This window comes from Mustela nivalis, assembly GCF_964662115.1.
Source record: "Mustela nivalis genome assembly, chromosome: X".
Lineage (NCBI taxonomy): Eukaryota > Metazoa > Chordata > Mammalia > Carnivora > Mustelidae > Mustela > Mustela nivalis.
The window spans coordinates 107651935-107669327 of NC_139040.1; the positions used below are offsets into that span (position 1 = coordinate 107651935).

The 17393-nt window shown below is 35.8% G+C and overlaps 1 pseudogene across 1 annotated transcript; it reads right to left on the reverse strand.

Moving 5' to 3' along the window:
- Positions 1-3970: 3970 nt before the first annotated feature.
- LOC309855934 (transmembrane protein 138 pseudogene) lies at positions 3971-16001 on the reverse strand (annotated as a pseudogene). The gene is made up of 3 exons: positions 15745-16001; positions 15354-15605; positions 3971-4146 (listed from the first exon to the last, which is right to left on the reverse strand). The product of its transcript is annotated as a transmembrane protein 138 pseudogene (transcript).
- Positions 16002-17393: the final 1392 nt, after the last annotated feature.

The window sequence follows — 17393 nt, forward strand, 5'->3', positions numbered from 1 at the left end:
AGTCAATCATAGTAGGTAAAACAGACAATTGAAAAAGTGTTATTGTACAAGGAAGGTTCTGTTGGGAATTTGAGAAATACTGTAATCAGTTATGATTTTATTCAGATGTGGTCATTAGTCACTAGCCATACTCCCAGGTACATGACACAGGAGAGAGGCCACCACGGAAGCCTGTCAATATAGTTCAAAGGAGTGTGACACTTTGTTTGAAAATCTTAGCAAGTCCCTGATAAATCTTCTTTCTCTCAGATTTATTAGTTAAATGATTGAGAGACTTACAATTTCATGGTAGACATAATTGAACAGAATGGACTATTCTGGTTGAGTCCCAGCAGAATTTAACATACAGAAAATTCTCCAGAATTTAGATGTAATTGAGTTGACCAATTTGGAATGAATGAAGTCATGAATTGAGCAAGTTTATGCTGAAAATTTTACCACTTGACTGTCTTGCCTTCTTTAAATAATGAAATATCCCCTGAAGTCCTTAAAATGTTACATGTACAAGCAAGGTCAGATTGATTTTATGACGACAAGCAATCAGCCAGCCAAAATTATGTGCCTCTGGTTCATTCAACCATGTACCTTGTGATATAGGCAGTTCCTTCTGCCTAGGCCACCTTATTTCAACCTCATGTTCAGGGGGCGATAAACCACATGGAAAACAACCTCTTGCTACGATATCTGCCATGCATTGCTTTAGTAATGAGAAGCCATTCCAAAGAACAAAGAAGGCTAACAGAAACATAAAAATGATAATGAGAGAAATGGGAAAAAAATGGTTTAGGTGAGTCAGCTGTTCAGGTGGTGGATAAAGAACAGGATGAAAATCAGAATGAAATTGGCAATGTTATTCTTAAATACTGTTGATACAGAATCGCCAGATGACAATGGTAATGAATCCCAGCTCAGGGGGCTGCCTCTCTTCAAAGGCACCATAAATCCTTCTCCATTTAACCTGAGTTGGAGAAAAAGAAGTCCCATGATGCTAAAGAAGAATGGAGTGGGGGCACCCTGGTGGCTCAATGGGTTAAGCATGTGACTCTTGATTTTGGCTCTGGTCTTCACCTCAGAATCTTGGGATGGAGGCCTGAGTCAGTCTCCACACTCGGCTTGGAGTCTGTTTGGGATTCTCTCTCCCCCTTTCCCCCTGCTACTCTCCCTTCTCTCTCTAGCTTTCTAAAATAAATATATAAAATCTTAAAAAAGAAAAAAAAAGAATGGGAGAAATATGGAAATGGTGTGATACATTTATGTAGGCTTTCAATTGCCAGCCTGTGGCTGGATGTCAAGAAATGCTTTTCTTTGCTACCTCTAATGGTCATGTCAAAAAGAAACTTTCTTATTAAACAGTTTTATTGAGATATAATTTGCATACTATATAATTTGCTCAAACCTCTCTTTGCAGTTAATATTAAGCAGTACTGAATGTCAAGATTTATGTCTTAATTCTATTTTGTATTATATAATCAACTGTCTCCCCCATTCACCTTTCATTTGGTTAATAAATATTTTTACATCCTTTTGATTTTAAAATTTTGAAAATATTTTGCCTTAAATATATTTATTATGTTCTGTATATGACAGGCTTCCTCTTTCATTCCATTCTAATAGTCTCTTCTTTTAAATAGATGATTTTAATATGCTTATATATTTTTCTATGAAAATTTCTTTTATAGTTATTTTAAAATTTAAACTATAAATATCTCTTCCCAATTCCAAATTCTTAAGTTATTTTCCCATCCTTTGAACATAACCAGTAAATTAGCATGTTTTACCTACCAACAGAAAACCATACAGAGGGGTGTCTGGGTGGCTCAGTTGATTAAGCGTCTGTCTTCTGCTCAGGTCATGATCCTAGGGTCCTGGGTTGGAGCCCTGAGTTGGACTCCCTGCTCAGCGGGGAGCCTGCTTCTCTCTCTCCCACTTCCCCTGCTTGTATTCCTTCTCTGGCTGTTTCTCTCTCTTTCTGTCCAATAAATAAATAAAATAAAAAAAAAAAAACAACAAAACACAAAAACCACACACACACACACACACACACACACACATATTCTTTTTATGGTTGTCTAGAATTTTAGTTCCACTGAAAATATGAAGTTATTATGTAGTAAATATGCACCATTGGCCAATAGTTCCTGTTTTCTTTCTTTTTTGTACTTTACCACTATCTTTAAGTCAACAAAGATTGTTTTTTTTTTTTTTTAAAGATTTTATTTATTTATTTGACAGAGAAATCACAAGTAGATGGAGAGGCAGACAGAGAGAGAGAGAGGGAAGCAGGATCCCCGCTGAGCAGAGAGCCCGATGCGGGACTTGATCCCAGGACTCTGAGATCATGACCTGAGCCGAAGGCAGTGGCTTAACCCACTGAGCCACCCAGGCGCCCCAACAAAGATTGTTTTATGTTTGCATCTGTTGCATTTCAGTATTCAGTTTTAGTAAAACATCTTATAAATTAACAAATTGAATAGCTTTCCTTTTTAGTGTGTATGTTGAGGACAACTTTTTCATCAAATTTTTGGAAATTAGAGAATTTATTAGTAGGCAATCCTGAGCTGCATTGATGCTATTGGTACTGATTATATTGTGTCTGTTTTGAGGGTTTTTTTCCCCCCTCAGGTTTGGAGGCTCCTATTGAGATATTCTCAAGGGCAGAGATTTTTTCCTTAGCTGTGTCCAGTCTACTAACAAGCCCATCAATGGTGTCCTTCACTTCTATCACAGTGTTTTCTATCTCTAACATTTCTTTGGGGTTCTTAGGATTTCCATTTCTCTGCTCACATGGCCCATGTATTCTTGCATGCTATCTTTTCCATCCATTATAACCCTTAGAATATTAATTACAGTTGTTTTAAATTCCTAGTCTGATAATTCCAGTAGCCTTACCATGTCTGTTTCTGGTGCTTGCTCTGTCTCTTCAAATTGTGTTCTTTGCCCTTTTGGTATGCTTTGTTTTTTCCTGGTAGCCAGACATAGAAGTACTGGGCAAATAGACCAGCTATAAATAGACTTTTGCAGGGCCTGGGTAGCTCAGTGGGTCAAGTGGCTGCCTTCGGCTCAGGTCATGATGCCAGGGTCCTGGGATCGAGCCCCACATGGGGCTCCCTGTTCTGTGGAGAGCCTGCTTCTCCCTCTCCCTCTGTTTGCTGCTCTACCTGCTTGTATTCTCTCTTTGTGTGTCAAATAAATAAATAAAATCTTTTAAAAAAATAAATAGGCCTTTGGTGTTGCAGTATGAGGTATGTGGAGAGGGAAGTATTCTATAGTTCTATGATTAAGCCTCATGGTATTTTAGTGAGTCTTTTAGTTAATGTATGTCTCTTCTGAACTATGAACTTCATAAGCATTTCTCAGTTTTGTTTTGTTTGCTTTTTCCCCTTTCCTTTAGGTGGTACAGGATGGCTAGAATGGTCTATGCCTGTCTATTTCCCTTCTTTCCCATGGAAAATTAGACTGGCTGGACTTGGTTATTTTTCTTTCAGCAGGTGAGCTGGATCTCCTAACACCCCAGCAGGTTAGTTTTCCTTGAGGGTAGACTTTAAGGGGAAAGCAGTTTGCTCTGGTTAGTCCTTTATCTTATCAAATTTTTTTTTAACTTTCTATCATTGTTTTTATTACTGTGGAAAATTTCAAACATTCACTAAAGTAGAAGGAATAGTATAATAACTTCCAAAACCATGAGCATTTCATCCTCAATAATTATGTACATTTACCAACTTCAAATATTTCCCGGCCCCTGACAGAAACACATGTGGGGTAAGTTTTCTCCATTATTTATTGAGGAAACCTGGTCAAGCTCCTGGAGGTAAATCTGGTGGCAGCCATTTTATGACTCTTCTCCCCAGGAGTACTTAACTCTTAGAGTTGTTTGTGTCGAGCCTCTAGGAACTCAGCAACTGCACTTCGGGTTTTCCTACCCTAGTTCTCCTTCAGTGGTGGTTTCTGCTGGAGTCTCTACTGTGGTAAGTCATAACTCCCGTGTCTTCCTGTGTTTGTCTCTCCAGTGCTGGGGGCAGTTGATTTGCTTGCCTGTGTCCTCTTCTTTTAGAGAGCCGTGAAGAGTTACTGATTTTTCAGTCCGTTTAGTGTTTTTGTTTGTTAACTTCTCGGGAATTTCCAAGTTCTTTATATGTGGAGCTGGGACTAGAAATGAGGGTTTTTAAAAAAATTAATAGATTATATTTTGACTAGTTTTGGGTTCTAGAAAAATGAAGCAGAAACTGCAAATTTGGTGTATATCCTCTTCCTCCACATATAGTTTCTCATGTTAGTAATTTCCTGCATTAGTGTGATCCCTTTGTTAAAATTGAATCATTACTGATATGCTATCATTTCTTGAGGTACATAGTTTATGTTAGAGTTCACTTTTTGTGTTGTATATTATGGAAGTTTTGATAAATGCAGAGGATAATGTATATATTTTATTACAATGTGCTACAGAACATTTTCTACCCTATAATTTCCTGTGCTTTATCTACTTATCTTTCACTCTCAGCCCTAATCCCCAGCAACCACTTATCTTTTTACTATCTCCATATATTTGTCTTTTCAGAATGACATTTAGTTGGAATGATATTGTATGTAGTCTTTTTGGACAGGCTTCTCCATAATACACATTTAGGGTTTCTCCCTGTTTTTCAAAACTTGATGGTTTGTTTCTTTTTATTGTTGAGTAATTTTCTATTGTTAGGATGTACCAATTTATCTGTTGACCTAATGTTTGACATTTTGGTTGTTTTGCACAATGGTATCTTGTTTTAATTTGCAATTCCCTAATGCCCTAAGATATTGAACAGCTTCTTAGGTGCTTTCATTTGCCCTTTATTTTTTCTTCTCAACGTGAGCACCTTTTATGTACTTTTTTTTCTTACTATGTTAGCAAGGACTTCCAGGACAATGCTTAGTAAGGGTCGTGAAATGAGATCACCTTGTCTTGTTGATGATCTTAGGAGGAAATGATCTGGTTTCTCACCACTAAATAGGATATTAGTTTTAATTTAAATCAACTTGATTACTTTCCCCTCTATTTTAGTTGGAAGTTTTTTGTTTTTTTTAATCATTAATTGTATTGTGTTTTTCAAATAATGCTTCTGTATCAATATACTTTTTCATGTCTAATATGTTGTGATGGATGATAATAATTAATTTTAAAATGTTGATGCGGCCTTATATACCTGGAATCCCTCCCACTTGTTCATGGTATATAATCGTTTTCAGACAGGGTTGGATTTTATTTACTAATGTTTTGTTGTAGGCTTTTATATTTTCATGAAACATCTCGGTTTGTAGTTTTTTTTTTTTTTTCATGTTGTCATCCAGTTTTGTTATTGGAGTAATACTGACCTCACAGGATGACTTAGGAAGGGTTTGCTAGCTATTTTTTGGGTAGATTGTAGAGAAATCTATCAGTATTATTGAAATTTTTGTCAGAATTCACTAGTGAAGCCACCTGAAACAGGCAATTTCATTTTAGAAGGTTGTTAATCACTGAATTTGTTGTTTTAATAGAGATCTATTCAGATTCTACATCTTCTTGTGTGAGTTTCTTTAGATGATGACTTTGAGGGAATGTTTTATTTCATCAAGTTATCAAATTTGTGGGCATGGAGTTGTTAATAATATTCATTTACTAATGTTGCAGTGTTCATGGGATCAGTAGTGATGGTCGCTTTCCAACTTCTGATATTTGCAATTTGTGTCTTCTCTTGCAATTTTTTTTTTAATTTGGTAACCTGACTAGAGGCTTATAAATTTTATTGTTAAACCTGAAAAAAAAATAGTGGTCCACAGTTTGTTTTGGCGAAGTAAAAAGTGTTAACCTGGTTAAAGCAGGAGGTAGAAAATACACCTAGTGAAGCTGCTTTGGGAGAACAAGTTTGAAACCGAATGTTAATACTGCAGGGGATATATTCCTAATTTCATCTTATTAATGACTATAAGAAGTTGAATTCAAAAGGAGTGTAACTGTTGGCAATCAGAGACTCACTGAAAGAAAACATAGATTTTCTAAAACAATCAGCATGGAAATTTGTGGCTGTTTCTTTATAAAATCATAACAGATTAGTTTGAGAAGGGCAGTGAATAACAGTTGGCTACTTACAGTGCTCTCTTGTGCAAAGAGAACACAAAAGGAAGCATGTTTATCAAATTCGCTCATAATATACGTGCATTAATTTAGTTCTTAGGGAATATTTTCATATGGGTCTCCCATTTCAAATTTCCTATAAATTGGTCAAATTAACAGAGCCTAGAAAAATTGAACCAACTATCTGAGCTACAACCATCCAGCAGAGTTCACATAACCTGAGTTAAAAATAAATGTTATTTTTGTAATTCATGGAGAATTTGCTTGATTTCTGAAGCAGAAAAGAAGTTGTGTAGTAAGGATGAGGGACAAAGAACCATTAAAACTGTTATTTCTCTACAGAAAATCTAACCTTCCCAATATTTTATGTTTACTGTGCATTTTTTGTTATTAAAAAGTGCTATCATGCTGGGCGCATCTGATCTTCATAATTTGAGTTACACCAAATTTCTAGACTCAAAATTATCGTAATTTTCTAACTCCTAGGAAAGATGAAGAAAGACCTAGGTCTTTGGATTCTGATGGATTCCTGCCTCACGTTGAGGTCTTTGGATAATACAGCTAGTATTTTTTATTACACTAACTTATTTTGAAATGTATTATGCATTAACTATGTAATTTTACTTGGTTTATACTTATATTAGTCACTTAAATAGCAATACAAGAAATTAAAACATTCTTCAAAGAAATACTGTTATTAATTCCTTCATTAGTTTGAGAATATAATAAATCCAGAAACCAGACTATGTGTGATCATAAAAAGCATGTAGATCACCTTGAATTTTAGAAAATATCACTGCATCTGGCTTCCTGATTTGTATCGTGACATTTAAGATGCAAAAAAAATACTAACGTTTCCTTCTGCTCTGCATCACACATTCTGACGATTGATTTTATTTTCATTTGTTTTCACCTCCAAGATTTACATATCCTCTGATATCCTTATATAGATTAAAATTTTTCAGAGGACAAAAACTTTTTTTAGTTTTTTTTTTCAGTGTTCCAAGATTCATTGTTTATGCACCACACCCATTCACCATGATTTTAAGAACAAATGGTAGATGTGTAAAATTTTTGATTCATTAAGTGACCAAATAAATATAACTTTCACTTTTATTACCAAAATTTGTGTTTAATTTTGTTAATATGGTACTAGTATATGCAGGGGCTAAACTTAAATTGTATTGATTTTTATGCATGAGAATTTTTCTTCTGATCAAGGAGTTCTAAATGAATAGCCCTTCTTGTGTTCTATATTGACTTTTTTGGAGATTATCTATTACTATAGTATGTATGCATCTATCAGACAAAAATAAAAACACAGTTCTAACCTCAGAGTTCTTACATTATAGAATGATTTTAATAAAAATGTGGGTATGTGGATGGTTGGTATTATTAATAAAATCTTTTAAAGGAAATTTATAAAATTCATTAGTTCTCCAAGAAAGAAATAATTTCACTCTGCTTTATATTAATGAAATTTAATTTCATGGTTATCCAAAAACTTCAAACCTCTCAGTAAAAAAATGTCTTCAGCCTAATTAATGTCAAAATTTGGAAACGTACAGTCTATGCTTTGAATAATGATATTTCTGGTTAAGAATAACAAAAGTAAGACTTGATAGAATTTAAGAGGCAACATATTACCTTTTAGTTTCAAAAAATATTGATCCATACTTGAAACTTTTATATAAGTCTTCAGTGCTGCACCATCGCTACTTAAATCCATTTACAAGTTACTATGCCATTGCTCCATTCTAAGAGAAGGTAATTTGCCCCTATTCCCTATAATCTAAAATGTAATAGTTCACTTGAAGATTGTTGAGTAACCCCTGAGGGTTTACTCCATGCAATCTCAAAATAATCATGCTTTCAACAGCAGAAGGAGACATCTATATAGATATTCAAGTCAATTTTTTCCAAATTTTTCTTCAGAATGAATAACGGATTTATGTGTGTATAAATAGTTGTCGCGTGAAAGGTTAACATTATGTTTTCACTACTAAAATATTCCATTGTGCTGAACAAATTGTTTTTGTTTTTTGTTTTCTGTAATTGGGTACTACAATGTTTTTCAGAGTTTTTTTTCTTTAAACGCTATCATGTCCAAATCCTTCCCATGTATTGGCTTTACTAGTTGGTCCATGTTTTTACCTTTGATCCTAATAGTCCTGTTCTGCTCTCTCTAGAATTTAGGGATGTCTGCTTTATCCTTAAAATCCAATTTAATTAAATTCAAAACTCCTGTATTGAGTTAGAAACTGTGTTCAGCTCTGAGGCCAAGGAGAAGAACAGTCCCCTATGAGTTTTCCTTAGGAGTGGACAAAAGAATATGAAAGAAGGCATTATTAATAATAATTATTATTATCAATAATTATTGTAAGTTAGAGATGTAACAGATGAGAAAATATTTGCTTTATGTGACTAAAAGATGACAGTGCTACTACTCAACATAAGAAAGTTTTCATGTTTATGTGCTACTAATAACCATCTGATTGTCTTATATAAAGCCATAATCTATAAATCTGTATAATATCCCCAAACTTAATTTTGTTATGAGTTACATTGTTTCCTTATTTTCTCCAAGTATTGCAGTTTGAAATATATCCTTTAATTTCTTAAGCAATTTCTAAGAGTACAACATACTTTAATAAATGGGTCAACAACTATTTTTATGGTCCTCTTTGAAGTCAAGACTGTGAAATCACCTCTCTTTGGTGACTCTGAAAGTTCTGAGAAAGCATAGCAGATGAATTAGAAATTCCACATATGTACCATAGTTTCCTGATAGTAGAGACATCACACGGAAAATGGAAATTAGCTGCTGCATTTAATTTTGGAAAACCTCAGATAATATTGATATTGACAAGAGTTGGAGATACGTGTGTGTGTCTGTGTGTGTGTGTGTGTGTGTTTATCTATATATATGGAAAACATGAGAATGAGAGCCTTAAATGATTATTCCTTATGTGACTTATTGTGGTGGTTGTTGTTTGGTCTTTGTAATATCTTATTTTCAAAATACCATTCTGGTTCTTATTTTCTTAGCTATTAAAATATTATTTTCTGGGGGTGCCTGGGTGGCTCAGTGGGTTAAGCCGCTGCCTTTGGCTCAGGTCATGATCTCAGGGTCCTGGGATCAAGTCCTGCATCAGGCTCTCTGCTCAGCAGGGAGCCTGCTTCCCTCTCTCACTCTTTCTCTCTCTCGGCCTGCCTCTCCATCGACTTGTGATCTCTCTCTGTCAAATAAATAAATACAATATTTAAAAAAAATAAAAAATATTATTTTCTGTTATAATTTGACTTGAAGACTATTGACTTACTCAACTAGCTATATGATCTTGGATACACTGTTTAATTTCCCTGGTAAGACTGAAACATGTTGACTTATTCCTGATCATGCATAAGGTGGTCTGTATTTCAGCATTAATTGTGGTATCAGCCATAGCTTTTAGTTCCAATTTTGTTTTTGAGATTTAATTTATGAGGTTGAGAAAATTTACGAGTATTCTTAATTTACTGAGCAATTTTATCATGAATGTATATTGCATTTTCTCAAGTGCATTCACCACATCTTTTGCATTTAGCATATAATATTTCTCCTTTAATTTTAATGGAATAAATTATATATGTAGAAGAGGTTTTTTAATGTTGACAACTTTGACTTTGGAATTATTTTGTTCAACTAGCTTCTTTAAGATTTTTTTTTTTAAGTAATCTCAATACCCATTATGGGGTTTGAACTCACAAGAGTCACATGCTCCACCCATTGAGCCAGCTAGGTGTTCCTCAACTAATGTGGAAGTTTATGTCATAGACTGGACTCCTTTTCCTTTTTCTTTATTGCATTTAATGTTGTAAATCTAAGCACTGATTAGCTTATGAGACAAAGTTGTGTTTTCATCAATTATTTTTGACTTTTTAAAATTTTTTTAGACTCATGATCTAATAGAAATAGATTGTATAATCTTCAAGCATATGGAAATTTTCTAGATTTATACTACTTAGTGAATTAGAATTGAATACTGCTGTAGTACAGAACAAATTCTGTACAAATTCTAACAAAATGTGACCTGTTTTATGGCTCAGCATATGGCTTTTATCACTGAGTATTTCCAATACATTTGAGAGAAATGTGTATTTACCAATATTTGGTGGGATGTTATAGAATGTCAATTAAGTAAAAGTGGTACAGCTCTTCCAATCTGCTGAATCTTTACTGACTTTCTTTGCCTAATTAAAGACTGGAGGAAGGCTATTAATGAGGCCAGCTACTAATTTATGAAGAGGTTTTTAGTTTATTTTTTTTTCAGATTGTTGTATTTACCATATATTTATTCTTCCAGGCATTGTTATCTATTCAGAATTAGTTTTCTTTTTTTTTTTTTTTTTAAGATTTTATATATTTATTTGACAGAGATCACAAGTAGGCAGAGAGGCAGGCAGAGAGATGGGGAGGAAGCAGGCTTCCTGCGGAGCAGAGCCCGATGCGGGGCTCGATCCCAGGACCCTGAGATCATGACCTGAGCCGAAGGCAGAGGCTTAACCCACTGAGCCACCCAGGTGCCCCCAGAATTAGTTTTCTATATGGCATCTTTTCTCTTCAGTCTAAAATTCTTTTAACAGACTTTATTTAGCAGGTCTGCTGGAGATAAATTCTTCCACATTTGTCTAAAATGTATGCATTCATTGATCTTTATCTGCTATTTACAGTTCTCTTGAAAGTCCCCCAAAATAAATTTAATGCCTAATATAAACTTTTTTTTTAATCATAGCATTTCCATTCAGTGCTTTTGAAAATTTCTGTCTCTTTATTGAAAAGCATTATTTATTCCCTCATGTTGTTTACTTCTTATTTAACATGTTAATCATAATTACCTTAATCCATTTCTGGTAATTCCACCATCTGGACATTTCTGGGACTGATAACATTATTATGATAGTAGTATGTTTTCACATTTCTTAATATTTCATTAAATGTGAGATACTTTGTATAAAAAACTGATAAAAATGGTTTCCCATAAAAATGAAACTGTTTCATCCGCTGAGTTAACTCATCTGGAACTGAAGGATAGAGTGCCTGATGTATAGTGTAAGTTTCAGCCACCTTTTAACTTTCTTCTGTTCCTCTACATACATCCTTACTCTACCAGCCTCCTTGCTGTCCCTTGACAAGTGACCCTTACTTCTCCTGCTTCAAATCCAGGGACAGACAGTCATTTTCCATGTTTAAATTTCAGCTGTTTTCCTATTAACAGCATTTAAGGAAGTTTCTTCCTTCTCTCACTTCTCTGTTAAAAGTTAAATCCACCATGGATCTCATCTAGCAGGGGACTTGTTACTTTTTTGTGTTCACAGGTCTATTTTCTAATGGCATAAAATAACTATGATTTTGAGTATTATCTGTCTTGAAATAATTACTGAGTCTTAAGTGGCACTCTTTAGTGATTCTTTACTAGCCTGGTACTATTTTTAAATGGCACTTGGAGATATGGTCTTAAATTAGTTGTACTTGAAACTACTGTGAAAATCAGTGTATCAGTACTTGTGCTAAAATACCCACTGTGGGTATTTTAGTCACCCCTAACTCTGTCCCCAAAATTACAGTTTCCTTGAGCAAACTGTTGGAAATGGAAGAAGAAAAAGGAAAAGACCATGTAACCTGTATACTGAGAAAAACAGGTTTATGTTTTCTAAGGAATCAGGTAATAAGTCTTCGCAACTGAGTCTAATACAGAGTAGATAAGTTTGGGGCCACTCCATATAAACATTCATTCCTGTTATTAGAGTAAAAATGAGAATGAATCATCTTATAGGAGGTAATTGAGTGGACAATTCTTATGTCTTGCCAAATACATATTAATTGAATTATTCTGGTTATATACTATGCAAATGAAAAAATAGACAATCACCCCAAAAAAACAACAGCAACATATAAAGGACATTGGGGTTTATCTGCTTGATCAGTAAAAAGACCTGTCGATCTGAAAAGAGGGAGCCAGGCCATAGTTTAGAAAAGATAGTTGATTAATAATCAGAAGACAACTTATTCCATTGTTGTATTTTTACTTTTGTTTCCCTTGCCTCAGGAGACATATATAGAAAGAAGTTGCAGTAGCCAATGTCAGAGTTTACTTCCTGAGTTCTCCTACAGTACTTCCATTGTTTTCCTATGGTTTTATGTCTCACATTTATGTCTTCAACCCATTTTGAACTAATTTTTGTGTTTGGTATAAGAAAATGGTCCACTTACATTTTTTTGCATATTGTTATTAAGTATTTTGTCAAAATAAAAGCTTCTGCACAGTGATGGAAACAACAAACTAAGGCAAATTACAGAATAGGGTAAGATATTTGCAAGTAACATATTTGATAAAGGGTTAGTGTCCAAAATATATAAAGAAGCTCAAAACCCCCAAAATGAATAATCTAATTTAAAAAATGGGCAGGAGACATGAAGACCCTTCTTCCAAAGAAGACACACAAATGGCCAACAGGTGTATCAAAAGATACTCAACATTGCTGATCATTAGGGATACACAAAACTACGATCAACTATCAACATAAACCTGTCAGAATGACTAAAATCAAGAACAGATGAAATAACAGGTGTTGGCAAAGATGTGGAGGAAGGGAAACCCTCTTGCATTATTGGTGGGAGTATAAAATGATGAAGCCATTCTGGAAAACAGAAAAATAAAATTAAAAGATTTTATTTATTTATTTGACAGAGATCATAATTAAGCAGAGAGGCAGGCATGTGGGGGGAGCAGGCTGTATGGAGTTTGGTCAAAAGTTAAAAATAGAACCACCATACAATTCATCAATTTTACTACTAAGATTTTACCCATGGAATCCAAAAACACCAATTCAAAGGGATACATGGAGCATTATCTACGATAACCAAATTACAGAAACAGTCCAACTGTCTGTCAACTGATGAATGGATTAAGGGGTGGTGTGTGTGTGTGTGTGTGTGTGTGTGCGTGCACGCAATTTCATTATTTTTATGGCTGAGGGATCAGTGGGATATTACTCAGCCATAAAAGAAATGAAATCTTGCCATTCACAGTGACATGGACACTATAATACATAATGCTAAATGAAATAAGCCAGTCAGAGAAAGACGAATACTGTATACTTTCAGTCATGTGTAGAATTTAAAAATGAAGTGAGCGGGCACCTGGGTGGCTCAGTGGATTAAGCCTCTGCCTTTGGTTCAGGTCATGATCTCAGGGTCCTGGGATCGAGCCCCACATCAGGCTCTCTGCTCACCAAGGAGCCTGCTCCCCCCCATGCCTGCCTCTCTGCCTAATTATGATCTCTGTCAAATAAATAAATAAAATCTTTAAAAAAATCAAGTGACAAAAGAAAAGGAGAGAGAGAGAGAGAAAGACCAAGAGACAGTCTCTTAACTATAGAGAAAAATGGATGATTACGAGTGGGGATGGGTGAGGTGGGTGATGAGGATTAAGGAGGGCACTTGTCATGATGAGCACAGGGTATCTTACAGAAGTGTTGAATCATTATATTGTACACCTGCAACTAATATTACACTGCTAGAATTTAAACAAAATCTTAAATTCATTTTTATGTTATTTTTTTAAGTTCATAATAGAACACAAATTCATGAAATTCAAGCAAAAATTCATAAGGAAAGAACAGAGATAAGAAGAATAGAATGTAAGATAAAAAGGAACTAAGTGTGTCTGTTAGCTATTTGTATGTCTTTGCAGAAGTGGCTACTAGACACATGAAAAAATGTTCATCATCATTAGCCATCATGGAGATTCAAATCAAAGCCACGTTGAGATACCACCTTACACCAGTTAGAATGGCCAAAATTAACAAGAGAGTAAGCAATGTGTGTTAAAAAGGATGTGGAGAAAGGGGAACCCTCTTACACCGTTCATGGGAATGCAAGTTGGGATAGCCACTTTGGAGAACATTGTGTACATGATATGTACATGATATGCATGACACCTAAATATTATGGTTAACATTATTGGGGGATAAAAAATGAGAAGACTCTTATATTTAAAATACTTGTTGATTGACAGGCCACATATCTGAAATTTCAGCAGTAAAATATTTTTTATTTGGGTTAAAGTGCATTTTCCAAAACTTTCACCAAAACCAATATACTCTGTTACTCAGGCTCGCTTGCCATAATAATATATTAATAAATAATGAAAATTACCATGGATTAGTTTATTTTAGTTTTATTTAGCAAGTACTTGATGGGTGAATGGTATACTGTGTAAGAAACAGTATCTGATTAATGTGCCAAGGTCACAGTCACAAAACAAATATTATACTGAAAAGAAAAAAAGGATTGCAAAGAAGTGTCTATCAGGAACTGAGATTTATGCCCAAGCTTTGTTTTGAGAAACAGCACAAATCCACTAGGGTATAACTTCTGTCCATACAATACACACATGTGTGTGCATATGTTCACAAATGTGCTTATGTGTGTGTACACATACTTTTGATATTTCTTAAAATCATCTAAAATTCTATACAGATGTATAAAATGTAGGTCAGTTAAATTCAAAGGGGATATACTTTTGTATTTATCAATATATACATCTAGTCTATTAACCTCTGAACTCTAAGAATTTTATGGTCACTAAATGTTAACATAATAAAAAATAAAACCACTTTAAGAAGATGAGACTTATATACAGATGACTCAAACATTATTTTATCCATGAACCCTTAGGCTTCAGAGTTTTAATACTGATTTTTCAAATAAGCAAATTTTTTATGGAAAAAGAATTCAATTTATTTCCTATTTTTGAAAAGTGTAAAAATTTTATAAAGGGCCTTGGGTATAAAATCTAAATGTCTTCAGTGTGATCTGTCAGGAGCTTAAAGTGTCACTCTGCAACCTTCATCATTAATTAGTGTTTGGTGCAAAGAAAGCAGGTACCAGGAGACCCTCCTGTACCAGGCAAAATGACAGCTTCCCCAGGATGAAGCCTCAGCCTTGCGTGAGGAAAGGGGTGGGGAGCAGGAAGGAATGGGGGAAGAACTGAGGGGGAGGCTGGGACCCTTATGTACTGAGATCTACACTGGGAAACACTCTAATGTGCTAAAACACTTTAATCTGTCTTCTTAACTGCTCAACACAAGTGGCCTGAGGCTTGTTCTAGGTAAGTTAAACTGTTTTTTGTGTATAGGGCCAACCCCCATCCCACAGAGGCACAAATGTAGCCTCTACGAGGAAGGAAAAGCATCCACCAATGTAGCAAGAATTGGTTACCTTTGGCGTTGGTGAACTTGTGCAGGCATAAAGAGTCCTGGTAGAAGTGAGGATCACCCAGTCTCACAGCTGTCCATTTACAGAAGTAACCATATAACACTGCCATGCTAGTCTCCAGAATATAGAGTTTGAAGTCCCTTTGTCCTGACAAAGCAGTTGGGAATTTTTCCAGTGTAAAGTCATGACCCAGACCTGAAGGAAGATGCTGGGGGCGAAGAACATAGCTGTGAGGAGGGCGGTCCCTTTGAACTTCTGGAATACAGAGTTGCCCAGTGCCGCCTCCTGATGGTGCATGGGAGAAGAATGAGGCACAAAGACTTTGGTTGCAAGAGAAAGGGAGCTGGGGGGACGACAGTAGAAAGGACTGTCTCCCCCTGCTCCATTCTCTTACAGCTGACTTGTTTGTGCCTAATTTGTCTCCTGTGTCCGTCAGAAGAAGACAGGCCAGGCCAGCCTGGAAGACAAAGGTGTTGGAGAACAGGAGGAAAATGATGCTGACGTTGAAGAGAATTGCAGTAGCCTGGATAATGAGAAACACCAGGATGATAGGAGCCATTTAGAGTACTTCTGCAAAGGAATTAACAGATCCTAGGACAGTAGCAGGAACTGCAGGGAGGACACCAGGATATAGTCACTGGTCTGGAGCATCTTCCTTTTTGTTCAATTTGGCCCCCAGGTGCATGTTCCACATTTTCGCAGAAAATGGCAGCTAGATTTCTCCCTAGCAGTGAGGAAAAAGCACTAATGCATCAGAATCAGAGCTGTTTCCCTAGCTTTAAGACGGGATTCAAAGAGCCCCTACATTGGTTGTCACAGGGATGCCATCCTGGCTTCCAGAAACTGGTTTTAAATCCCGGAAGTAGATGGCGGTTGCAGGCTCCACCTGAGCTGTGCTAGCTGGTGGTCCTCCTTTCTCCTGCAGTACTCTGTGGCCAGTCCAGCTGCCTTGTTTGGACCCCTGCTTACCTGGGCCCTCTCCCCTCCTTTCTTTACAGCATTGCTGCTCCCAACAGCTGCCCAAGGCCTCCTGTCCATATCACAGGGCCTTGCTAAGGGCCAGCCCCAGGGAAGACACTTCACCTCTGCTGCAATCCTTATGTTTCCATATGATGGGCAGGTGTGGGACGGGCGGAGCTGAGGTGCTCCTTGTGGAAGAAATGCCTGTGGAGGGAATGGAGTTGGGAGTCAGCACCGTGGTGTGCTAGGAGTCGACTGCCTTAAAACCCTGCACTTAATTTCCCAGGCCCAGCGACTATGTGTTAATCTCCTGTCTTCTACATTCCTAAACTATTCCAGTTTTCTTACTGTGTATGTGTGTGTGTGTGTGTGTGTGTGTGTGTGTGTGTGTGTGGTGTGTGAGTTTTTAAGCGCACGCACGTTTATATGTGCGTGTGTGGTAACTTACTGTTTTTCTCCCACCACTCTTAAAATGCAAGCTCCACATCTGTTTGGAAATTTCTTCATTTATTTTCTTTTGCCATATCCACAGACCCTAAAAACATGCCTGGTATATAGGAAGCACATAGAAAACATATGTCGAGTGAATGAAAGATGAATTCAAATGACTTACCTATATTAGCAATCCATATCTCAAACGTATCCTGACCTACTTATGAGATATGAAACGTATGACTTAATAGAATTAAACATGTGTCTAATCCAAAGACCTATATTTGCTGGAAAGCCAGTAAAATATGTGTATATTATATTGGGAAAGGATAAAATTTGACTAAACTATATTAAAAGGTACATATTTTATATCAATGTAAGATCCTAGCTGTAATACTAAAATTACAAGGGTTTTATTAACATTAGAACAGTTACATTATTGAATATGTATGTTGATATTTTATGAAGAAAAACCTATCCAAATTGGTAATCCAGTCATTTTGAGAAGTTTATTATAAATAAAACCATTCTTCTACACATAGCTGTCCAGTTTTCCCAGCACCATTTATTGAGGAGACTCTTTTTTCCACTGTATATTTCTTCCTGCTTTGTCAAAGATTAGTGGACCATGGAGCTGCGGGTCCATATCTG